This window comes from Zalophus californianus, chromosome 1 (genome assembly GCF_009762305.2).
Source record: "Zalophus californianus isolate mZalCal1 chromosome 1, mZalCal1.pri.v2, whole genome shotgun sequence".
Classification (NCBI taxonomy): Eukaryota; Metazoa; Chordata; class Mammalia; order Carnivora; family Otariidae; genus Zalophus; species Zalophus californianus.
In genome coordinates this window covers 37,847,635-37,859,840 of record NC_045595.1, presented here as the reverse complement: position 1 = coordinate 37,859,840, position 12,206 = coordinate 37,847,635, and positions in this window count along the sequence as shown.

The window sequence follows — 12,206 nt, the reverse complement described above, 5'->3', positions numbered from 1 at the left end:
GTCTGAGTATCTGTGTCTCTCCTTATCTCCTTATAAGGGACACCAACCTAATCCAGTATGACCCCATCTTACCTTGATTACATCTGCAAGGACCCTATTTCTATATAAAGTCACATTCTAGGTACCGGGGGTTAGGATTTGAACATAACTTTTTTGGGTGGGGGTACAATTGAACTCTGGGGTGAAGGGATGAATAACCAGGGCTGAGCTGGGACGTTCCTGTGAGACCTAACCAAATGTTACTAACTCTCTTTAAAGAATCCTTCCTCCTTTCCCCTCCAAATGAAATTTGGGTTTTTCCAGGTGATACTATTTTGGCCATAGGCTTCTCTTGTGCAGGAAGCTGCTTTGCCAGCATCCCGCGGACCTTGGATCCTCAGCAGTTTTGAACCGGCATCAGGGCCTCACTGCTTATTCCACATCATGACTTGTGAACCGATTCAAAAAACCCATCATGTTATAGGGTTTTTCTTCCCTCTCTGCTTTGTTCTCCCCCCCCATAGTCATTCTCATTGTCACCCCCAAATCCCTGTTGTTTAGTAAGTTAGGCAAGTTGAGTTGTAGCTTAGCTTCACTCCCATTCCAGCCATGTGCTCAGAGATATCTTCTCCAAACAAAAGTGGTCAGATGCTCAACACAGTATGTATTAGGGTTTTCCAGACAAGCAGAGCCAATAGAATGTATGTATGTATGCATAGAAAGAGATTTATTATAAGGAATTGGCTCAAGCAATCATAGAGGCTGAGAAGTCCCAGGATCTGCAATCAGCAAGTTGGAGACCCTGATTGCTGATGTGTAGTTCCAGTCTGAATCTAGGGCTTGAGGAACAGGAGAGACAATAGGGTAAACACCACTCCAAAAACCAGCAGGATCAAGACCCAAGAAGAACCAATGTTGTAGATTGAATCTGAAGGCAGGAAAAGACTGGTGTCCCAGCTCAAGGCAGTCAGGCAGGAGGAATTCCTTTTTGTTTGTGTGAGGGTCAGCCCTTTTATTCCATTTAGGCTTTCAACTGATTGAATGAGGGTCACTCCCATGAGGGAAGGCAATCTGCTTTGCTCAGTCTACTGATTTAAATGTTAGTCTCATCCAGAAACACCCTCACAGATATACCCAGAATAATGTTTGAACAAATATCTGGGCACATTTTGGTCCAGTCAAGTTGACACATCAAATTAATCATCATTAGATGATTCTCTCCACTGAGAGAAATTCTACAGATAGCTCTTACATCTGTTTTTTCTTGCCACTGTCCTTAGATTATTTTAGTAGCTTTCTAATTGGTTATCCATTACCGATGGCCTCATAGTTCAGTCTCCACATAACTGGCAAACTAAATTTTTTTAAAAAGCCACCATCCCCAGCTTTTTTTTTTTTTTCCTGTCTACCCCATTCTACTCCTTGCAAAATTAAAAAAAAAAAAAAAAAGATGGGTAGAATTCAAAATCCTTCATTTGGTATACAAAGCTGTTCCCAAATTAACCTACTATACTTTTCTTAGCCATTCTTTGTAGCATCCTGACCTCCTGTCACACTGAATTTTTCATTTATTTTCTTAGAGACCCTTTTGGTATTTTACTCTCACAGAAGCCCTTTGTTCACATCAGATACTCCTATTATCTTGCTTACTTATACATTTATTCTAAACTTATGGAAAACTGCTTGATCTGAGGCACCTGGGTGATTCCGTTAGTGAAGTGTCCAACTCTTGGTTTCGGCTCAGGTCGTGATCTCAGGGTTGTGGGATTGAGCCCTGCATTGGGGTCCCTACTCAGTGGGGAGTCTGCTTCCTCTACTCCTCTCCATCTGCCTTCCAAGCCCATGACTCTTTTTCTGTCTCCTCTCTCTGAAATAAATCTTTAAAAAAACCTGCTTGATCTATTTGTTATATTCATAAAGCATATTCTCCACATTACTATAATGAAGCTTCTAATTTGTGGTCTGTTTAAATAGCTCTCCCTATCACAATCCTAGGGTTTCACAAAATATGTACCTGGGAATGGTCACCTCTAAAAAACAATTCTTTAGGAAAAAGGGTTTCCTTTTTCCTAAAGAATTGCAAAATGTGCCCATTATATTACCTCAAATTAGAATTTTGTAATATATATGCTGAAGACTCTAAGAAGGTCTTCAGAAAAGAAACCTATTTAACTTGGTCTAATCTAATATTTGACTATTTTAAACTGTGATTTATTTTGCATTTATACTGGCTGAGAGTTTGTTGAGTTTCTTGGAACTATGGGTTGAAGTTTCTCATATCACTTGAAAAAATTCAACAAAATGTCTTCAAATGTTTTTCTGCTCTCTTTATTTCCTTTCAGGATTCCAATTATACAATTAGATCATTTGGTGTTTTCCCATAGTTTGTCAGTGCTCTCTACATATATTTACTGTTTTTCAACCTCTCCCTGCTCCTGGCTTCAATATGAATACTTTAAATTTACCTGTCTTTATTAGTCCTTTCTCCCTCAGGGTTCGATTTTATACTAAGCCTCTTCCATGAACTTTAAAAAATAATATATACTGCATTATCATTCTTTTTCGTGCTAGAATTTTCATTTTGGTTCTTTGGTAAGTTTCCATTTTCCTGCCAGAAATACCCTCATTTTATCTATCTTTTCCTATAAAACATTTCATGTCTGTGTAAGAGTTATTTAGAGCCTTTGCTTGTTTCAATAAATGTGTCATCTATTGGTCTGCTTCTGTTGGTTATGTTTTCTTTTCATTATGTGTTACATTTTCTTATTCCTTCTCATATCTCATAATTTAAAATTTTCTGTTTGACTATATAGAGTCTGAAAGATGAAGGGTATTGAGAACAAAGTTGTGACTTTTCTCCTTCCATCCTTGTGGAAAATGAAAGTGGAATGTTCCATTTTCCTAACTAAGAGCGAGAGCTTCAGGACACTTTCTTGTAGAAATGGTAAGTATCTGCAGGAAGGAAGACTGGGAGTCTATACCCTGGCTGAATATTTGCTTGTATATTACTTCTTCTGCTCTTTGTGCCTGTTTGAGTTTGAGAAAATGAACAAGGGAGAGACAATAAAGTAAAGAGAGAACATCAGGGAACAAAGTTATAATGCTATCCTCAACAATAAGAACATGTGAGTTTTGTGTGAGTCAAGTGGACCAACCAGGCTTGTGTTGTTTTGCTAGCTGTCCCCACAGAGGGTTGCCTGTCAAGAGTCTAGGGGTGGGGACTTAGAGTAGAACCTAGGGGGAATATTGAGGCATCAAAAGGGCTTAGACTACATTGATGAACTCTCACTGAGGAGGACTCCTGTAGTACTTTTTGGAGAACTCATACATATCCATTAGGGAATAGGAAAGGAAACATGTAGGGTATACTTGAAAGTAATGATTTTACTATTTCATAGCTGATTACCCCACCAGGGCTCAGAATGCTTAAAAAACTGGTTATATTTAAGTTTCTGTCTACTATGAGGAGCTATAAGCCAGGGCTTGAATGTGTCTAGCCTGCTTCCCAGTGCAGTGCCTTGTACATAGAAGGTGAAGTGTGTTCCAAATGTATATATTGAATAAATGACCAAAGAAGTAGAATCACCACTTGTCCCCATATACTCACTGCACTTTATTTTTCTCCCTAGCACTCATCATATCTGACATTATATATTTACTTATGCATTTGGTTACTGCTTATCTTCCCCATAGAATATAAGCCCAGTGGGGAGGGCTTTCCTTTCTTCACTGTGTGTCAGTAGGACTTAGAACAGTGACTGGCACCTACTATGTTCTCAATAAACATTTTTGAATGAGTGCTTCTTCTGTATGCCACACTCAGCACACAGAATATGTTGCTGGGGTGGGGCAGCTAAAAAGATATAGTCATGGCAAACATTTGATGTGTATTTTGGTAACATAGATAAAACTGAGGCAGGAGAGATTTTTGATGCTAAAATAGTCTTTGAAAATGAATTTGTAAAGCTACTCCAAGAGGCCTTTCTTAAAAAAAAAAACAAAAAAACCCAAAACCCTTAAGTTTAAAATATATCTTTAAACATTCACCTTAGCTCACATCTTTTATAAATTATAACAATACATGTTATAGGAAGGATAAAAAAGAAACAGTTCTCAATTGAGAGGATTATAATCTAAGAAATTAGCTGATCAAATATTTAAAAAAACAGTTGAAAAGATGTTTGAATGCTGGCTAACATGAAGCCTTATACAGAAATTAATGAACCTGCTTAAACGGATAGAGTGAGTAGGACTTTTGGTGACGATTTTTCTTCTTAAGATTTATTTATTTATTTTTAGAGAGAGAGTGGGAGAGAAAGTGAAAGTGTGCATGAGCAGGGGAAAGGGGAGAGGGAGAGGGAGAGGAATCCTCTAGCAGACTCCCCACTGAGTGTGGAGCCCAACATGGGGCTGCAGGCTCTATCTCAGGACATGAGATCATGACCTGAGCTGAAATCAAGAGTTGGATGCTTAATTGTCTGAGCTACCAGGCACCCTTGGAGAGAGGCCTTTTGAAAAAGAAGTTTTAAATGCAAAAATGAAACAGCCTTACACTGAAACTGAAGAATTGTTTTTATCTAATAATGTACTTATGGAATGTATGTGCTTAGAATATTTATTGACTTATAGTCCTGCCTCTATCTTGCACATAGGAAGGGCACCAAACCATAAACCAGGTGAGAGAGGAATCATGCCTTGGGTAGTTTGTGACTGTCAGAATGATCTGGTTTTAGAGTGTTTGTAAATAGGGCTTTGGTTGACTTCCATCTGGATCGCTGTTGGTCACATCCTAGACAGTGAAGCTAGTTCATAATGTGTGTGTGCTAGAGAGTAAAAAGAGAGGCATTAGACTTTTGCTGTATGGCCCTGAGTGTTGTGCAACAAATATATTCCCTGAGAAAGTAATGCACAGCCCAATGAGCCCATGACCCAGCTCTTTGTTTGTCTTTGTCATCATATGATTAAGCTGCAACCAACATGAACAAAGGGTTTTCATCCCTTGTAATCAGAAAATAGGATCGTAGGCAGGAGCACCAGTCACAACACTATTTGTTTTAGTTAGACATAGTGTGTAAATGGAAGAAACACCTTTGAGATTTTACCTGATGTTCCTTAACTGCTTAATGATAAACCTTAAGGCAATGCCAGGACTTCAGGAACACCTATCTTAATACCACACTTCCTAAAAGCATGTGCTCTGACGTCAATGAGGTGTTGTTTCACCACGCAGGAAATTAGCCAGAAAAATAATCTGCAAGTGGCAATTTCTACAGTAATAGATTTTGATGAATATTTTTTCAAAAAGTTCTGCTGATGCTTGACATGGTAATGAATCATGCCAGATTACATCAATCATGTTGCGTCACTTTAAAAATCAAAAACCAAAAACCAAAAAACAAAAACCAACAACCCCCAAACCACAGTGTGGCTGTTAAAGATAGAGTTGTAATGGGCCATAGTTAAGAAGCCTCCATTTTTAGAAGGAAAAAAATTCCATAAATACTTGATACTTAGTGCCCAATTGCCAAATTAAGAAAGGCTTCTAAATTCTCTCTGAAAGGCAGACAGGAGACAGTTTCATATTTAATTTTTAAAAGATATATACTAAGGAAAAAGGATCATCTAGAAACGAATATTTAAAGTCACATGTAACCAATTCACAAATCAGATTGATTGGAATTGTTCTCAAAAGATGGTCTAATTCTCTCCCACTTGAACCCAATTCTTAGTTTATGAACTAGGGTGGGGTGTATAGCAACATCTCTATGTAGAAACTAGTGGGCACCACAGAATGATTCACCTAGAGAAAGCTAAAGGTGAAAAGAGGGAAAATGAAATCATCTTGAAAGGTTCTACATCAACTATAAAGTTCCCACGGAAGATCTCTGTTAGTTTGATTCACATGAATTCTATTTCTGTAGGACATTGATGCTCTAGGAATCAAGGAGCATTTCCTTTTAAGTCTTTCCTTCAACAATTATTTAACTCCATTTCCTTTCTTCTTGTCCCTACTAAAAAGAGAATGGCATCTAGTATATTACATATCTTTTTGAGAAACAAAAATCACATCTTTTTTCTTCTCTAAGACTATTATTTTCAAAATATTTTGGCCTAAGAAATCTCTCTTCAAATAAAATTTTAATATAAAACTAATCAAAACTGCTCAGGTTGAAGCGGGGATAGGTGGTCCTCATATCCTTCTTATTTCATTGACCCAGCCAGATCTACAAAGAACACCTACAGCGTAGGATGACAACTATTGTTTCATCTACCTTTGCATACTCAGAACCAATTCCTAATATTAGTAATTTTTGTTACTTTTTTTCTGTTTTCTTCCCCCCCCACCAGCATTTTCATATGCAGACCCTGAAACTAAAAGGTATTTAAAAAGTTCATGCTGAAATTCTGGTTCAAGAAAAAAGAATGCCATGGATGAACAATCTGATTAAGTTTAAGAGTACTGATTCATTTTTTTAAAGATTTATTATCTTAGAGAGAGAGAATGAGAGAGAGTGCATGCACACAAACAGGGAGAGGCAGAGGGAGAGAATCCCCAAGCAGACTCTCCGCTGAGAGTGGAGTCCCACACAAGGCTTGATCCTACAACCCTGAGATCATGACCTGAGTCAAAACCAAGAGTCTGATGCCCAACCAACTGAACCACCCAGGCACTCTTGCTCTATTCTTTATATTGTAAATATGTCTCTTAATACCTTTGGGTACATGAATGTCTCCACTGTTATTTCCCTGTTTCCAAAATTTGTGATTAGGTAAAAACTCAGAAGTTTAGTAAAAGTTCATTTTCTATGTTTATAAAAACTTGAAGCAGATATACCAAATTCTTGGATTTTATACATGGTTGCAACTACCCTAATATATGCAGGCAGGAGAATAGGAAAAAAGAAAAAGCAATCTGTGGGTGTGTTAATCTGACACACAAAAGATGATGTCTGCACATATATGAGGGAGTACTGTAGAGTAGTGAGATCTGTAGTCAATCTGTCTGAAGTTCAAATCTTCATACTAATTACTAATTGTAGACTTTGGTGAACTATTTTCTCTCTCAAGGTCTGTTTTTCACCAACAAATTAGGAATATTAATGTCTGCCAACTGGAGTTATTGTAAAGAGAAAATGACACACCACACATAAGGACATGCAACAGGGGGGTCTCACTACCAGCAAACACTCATGTATCATCTATACTGTAAATTTCATTTGGGAAAACAATAGTCTTTTGTAGTGTTGGCTTGTCACTTTAAATTTTTAAAGGGTCAAGAATGTAACGAAATATTATTTTTGATTTGTTTATTTATTTATTTGAGACCGAGAAAGAGAACATGGTGGGAGGGGCAGAGGGAGAGAGTGTCTTAAGCAGACTACCCATCGAGCATGGAGCCCCATGCAGGACCCCATCTCATGATCTGGAGATCATGACCTGTGTGGAAACCAAGAGTCCCATGCTTAACTGACTGTGTCATGCAGGCACGCCAGTAACAAAATATTTTTTTCAAACCTTTCTTAAGATTAAAAAATCAGCCAATCTTAATCATAGGCTCTTATTAGAGGATCAAATACTATACCAACAAGTATTAATATTCTCATTCATGACTTGCAGAAATACAGGCAGAGAGGCAATGTAGCTTGACTCTAAGTCATGGTTAAGGAAATGCCTGATTCTTCATACCTCTCCCTTTAACCACCAGAAAATATTTACTCTGCAAAAGTTCTCCCTTGTTATTGGATCTCTTGCAGGTTTAACCTTTGTGCATTAGCTGATATATTTTTGGATCTTCTTCAAATGACTGGAATAAATTCTGGGTTGAAACTGAAAGTTAGGGAAACCAAAAATCCTTCATGGTGAATTGTGGCCTGGGGCCCTTGTAAAACTTCTCAAAGAACATCACAAACTATTTACCACCTGCTCTTACTTGCCCGCTTCATGAAAATTAGCGGTGTGTTGGGTGAGTAGGGGCGGGTGAGGGTTGATGATTTACAAAGAGCTGCTCCCACTACCCAAGTTTGACAGCATGTGAGAGCAAGTCACGTGGGAAGGACCCAGAACGTACACTGCTTTGATGACGGCTGGCTATCGCCAAGGAAACTGCTCCCTTGGTAACCATGGTCAGTACATCTGTCTAGTTGCGTTTCTAAGACTCACATAGTCACTACCATGGAAAATATATTTTAAAACACAAACACATAGGGAAAAAAACAAATAAAAAATAATGGCATTAATAAGGAATTCTTTGCTTTTATGGCAAAGTTGTTAGGACACAATTACAGTGTTCAGCAGAACATGTTTAGGGGTGTTAACTCATAAATGGAAACCAAAATGTCTTCAGTGTAAGCCAGCCTGTAAAACAAAACAAATCTAAACCAGATAATCATTGTTTATTATTCACAATACACAGGGGTTTAAGACTTCACAAAAATATTTCTAGGGAGCTTATTTCAAACACTGAGTGCTCCCAAGTACAGTTAAGCTAAAGTTTGCATAACTTTATCTATCTTTAAAAGAGATGAGGGCAAGAATGAGGGAGGTAAAGTTAAAGACCCACTTGGGGAGAGGGTAGAATGTTAAGATCTAGCAAAAATTAAGAAAAGAAATTCTGAAGTAAAAATCTAAGGTGGTAGAAAATATGATTCTATTTAAGAACACCTGATTTATTCAGAGCTCTTCAAGCATACAATAATGTAATATGTGAGGAATGCCCACAGTGAATTGCTGCTGATTTTGAGAGGCTACAGAGAGTTAAATTTTAAACTTAAAAAGTTTGAATAAGGCTAGAAACAAAGATTTTAATATAAATTCCCTACATGAATTTCATGGAAAGTTGACTGTTTCTATGAAAAGAATTTGTGAGTGTCCTTTACCATTAAACATCTATATTATTATAAAAGGCTAAATAAAGAAAATATATGTAATGCTAGTGATATTTTGTATTATGAAAACACTAGACAATATCAGGGAATTGAGATAAACTGTTGGGTTATGCTTGCATATGTACCTTAAACAATAAATAGTATTTAACAAGTTCTTGATACACTTTTCCACATCTTCATGGAAAGTATCTTAACACCACTGCCGCCCAGCAGTGGTTGTGACAGAGCTAACACCACCTGTGTTCTCTCATGAAAACTAACTGCATGAGAAAGTGCCAGCAACTTGGAAGAAAGTCTTGGGAATAATAGTGGAACATTCTTTTAAGGATCCTACTGTTCATGATGGCACAGAAGATGAGAGTGTATGGAAAAACACAAACATCAACAACTGTCAAAAATGAATTCAGAAGAGTTGGACTATAAATATGTGGAGATTTTAGGAACACTTTAACCAATTTATTTTACTTATGTTTTACTTTTTATGTTTGTATAAGTGTGAAATATGATAAAAATGTGTCTAAGTCTAAAACTGTTATTTTGGTAAGCAAAGAATAAAAATTCTAGGTGATAAGAAAGCATTACATTATAGTTTAAGCAGCCCTGTGTTTTCTGTCTTAGTGGTAAATAAAAATGGCGCATCTTACAACTGACAGTATCTCAGGTTCAGTGAAACACAGAACTAAGTTTAGACATCACCTTTTGTTGTCTAAGAAGTGAGGAAAAGAAAAGACTGAGAGACAATGGGATGAAAATATTGACCAAGGAGGACACTATCCTCCCTCCCCAACAGGTGGAAACAAGCAAAGATAATAAAAGGTGTTCAATGAATTGCTGACAAGTAAAGACAAACTACAAAGTTGGTAAGCATTTCTCTATGGCAAAACATGTCACCATTAAACATATGATTAAATCGATTTCATAGATGACTTTGGCATTTAATCTTAGTCTGCCTCTGTCACTTAATCTGAAATCCAATTTAATGTCTTCTTTTTACATCAAAGAGCAACACAGGTCCATGCTACATATTTTCCCAAAGGAAAAAATTAAAAAGAGAAACATTTTCCCAAATAGTAAGGTTGATGTCAATGCATTAGGTAGAGTAACAGTAAATTTGGCAGTTCCATAAGTAGGTTGATTTTCTCTCCAATAAATTATTCTTCAAGAATATCTTCAATGTCAAGCCTAAAAAGTTGTCTTTACAATACTGCCAGTCAGTTATTGTATATGCTCTCTTTCAATTGATTTATCTATCAGGGTCTTTTTGTACCTGTTGATTGAAAAATCAACCCGGCATACATTTCGTTTTCTTGATCTATTTGACACAATCTTAGGGAAACGTTCAGAGAGAGGATCCTGCTTTCATAGTTACATCACTCTGTTTGAGATTCCATTGAAATTCAGCAATAGATAATACCAATTCCAACTTTATAGTATAACTTCCATTTTGTGGAAAGCTATTTTGATTTTGGCACATTAACTAGTACAATATGAAAATGAAAAATCCTTAAGTGAATATGAAAATCTGTATACCCTCCAGCTGATTCTTCAAAGTTCATTTTCAAAATGTACTTGTTTTGAGATTCTCTGCAGTAGGAAAACTGTATTTACCAAACCCTGTAGCACATTCCTAGACAGACACAATACCACTAAATCCATTTAACGTTGGCATTTGCCTTACGTGAGAGTTTGGTTTTAAGCACATCACTGATGATATGATTTTTGGAGTACCTAGTAACTGCTGGCAAATGGTAGCTATCATACTTAATTGTAGCAGAAACAGAACTATGTGTAGCACTAGGAGGGCTAAATTCCCCAGCGTGCCTTGCAATCAGGTGGGATCATGTGACTGTATCCTGGATGAGAAAATGTGGAAAGAAGTGATACAGCCACTTTCTTGTCTCATCCTTCCGCTTCTTTGTTTATTGGATGATAGATACCAAGAATTCAGGGAGGACTCTGAGACTTAACAGAGGGATGAGCAGTAGGAGAAAACAGCCCAGGTCCATTCATGACTCTGTGGGGCACAGCAAACCCATACTCCCAATCCACATTTGATAGTGCCAAGAGTGAAGCATGAATCTCTATTATGTCAAAGTGCTGAAATGCTGGGACTGGATGTTATAGACTCTAAGGTTACTTAACCTGACCAGTAATGAGAGTATAATAGATAAGTCCCCTTATATACTCCTTAGGAGCTCCACTAGATATTATATTATAGACACAAAGCCTTTGTAACATAGAAAAAAACATAATCAAAACATACCTGGACATTTATTCCCTCACCTCAGAAATATTTTTGAGTGTCTACATTCAAAGCATTGGGATAAGTATAGGAGATACAATAATGAGCCAAATAAACATGTTTTTTTTTCCTCATGGAGCTACCAGTCCAAGAAGTAGACATCAGACCATTGATCATACAATGTAAAATTATAACCATGATTATTTCCATGACACAAGAATCATGATCTAATCAGACATGAAAACAGAGGTACTTGCCTTAATTAGGGAGGAGTCCAGGAGGAAGGATTCCATGCTAAGGGGGACAGATATGCAATCACCATGTGGAAGTCAGACAGTGTGAGACAAAATGAAAGAGAGCCAGAGTAGGTGGGGTAGAGAGAATGAAGGGAAATGGTGTAAGATGAGTCTGGCTGAGAATGCAGAACCCGTCCACCCTTACTCAGGCCAGAGAAGGATTTGCTCTTTACTCAGATACTAAATAATCAGATTTCCCCTTTTACTTTTGAAAAGGCTGCTCATCTCTGACTACAGTGTAGGTGAAGGGATTAAACATAAACATGTGCCTGTATTTATATGAAGAGAGTATGTGATGATAGTAGAATTACCTATCAGTATACAGATACCCCAGAAATAAAAGGAAATATAAAAATAGTTTAGCACTGAAATGTTTTTGGGATTGGATGGTTGTCTTGCTCAAGTGTAGTTACTTTTAATTTTTTGCCTTCTCCCCCACCCTTTTTTTTTTTTCCCCAATTATAAATCACCTAGTAGTTCAATCTGGTTAAGTCTGACACAGGAGACATTTGCCTTAAGCCACTGGAAACATCCAAGGCAAATGAAATTACAGCAAAACATGAGACTGGTTTGAGTAATATTTTTGTCCTTAGTGGCTCTGTACCCAATCCCCTTTAAGAACCTACAAGTCACTCATCCATACCAGCCACCAAGGAAGACTCCCGATAGGAGGCACTGGGATTACCTGATTTATGACTGGGAAGACATTATGACATCTCAGTTTGTCCATGGAATTTATGAAGAATTATGACCAAAATGTGAAGGAGAAAAGGTTTTCTCAGCTTCCCTGGTTTACCCAGATAT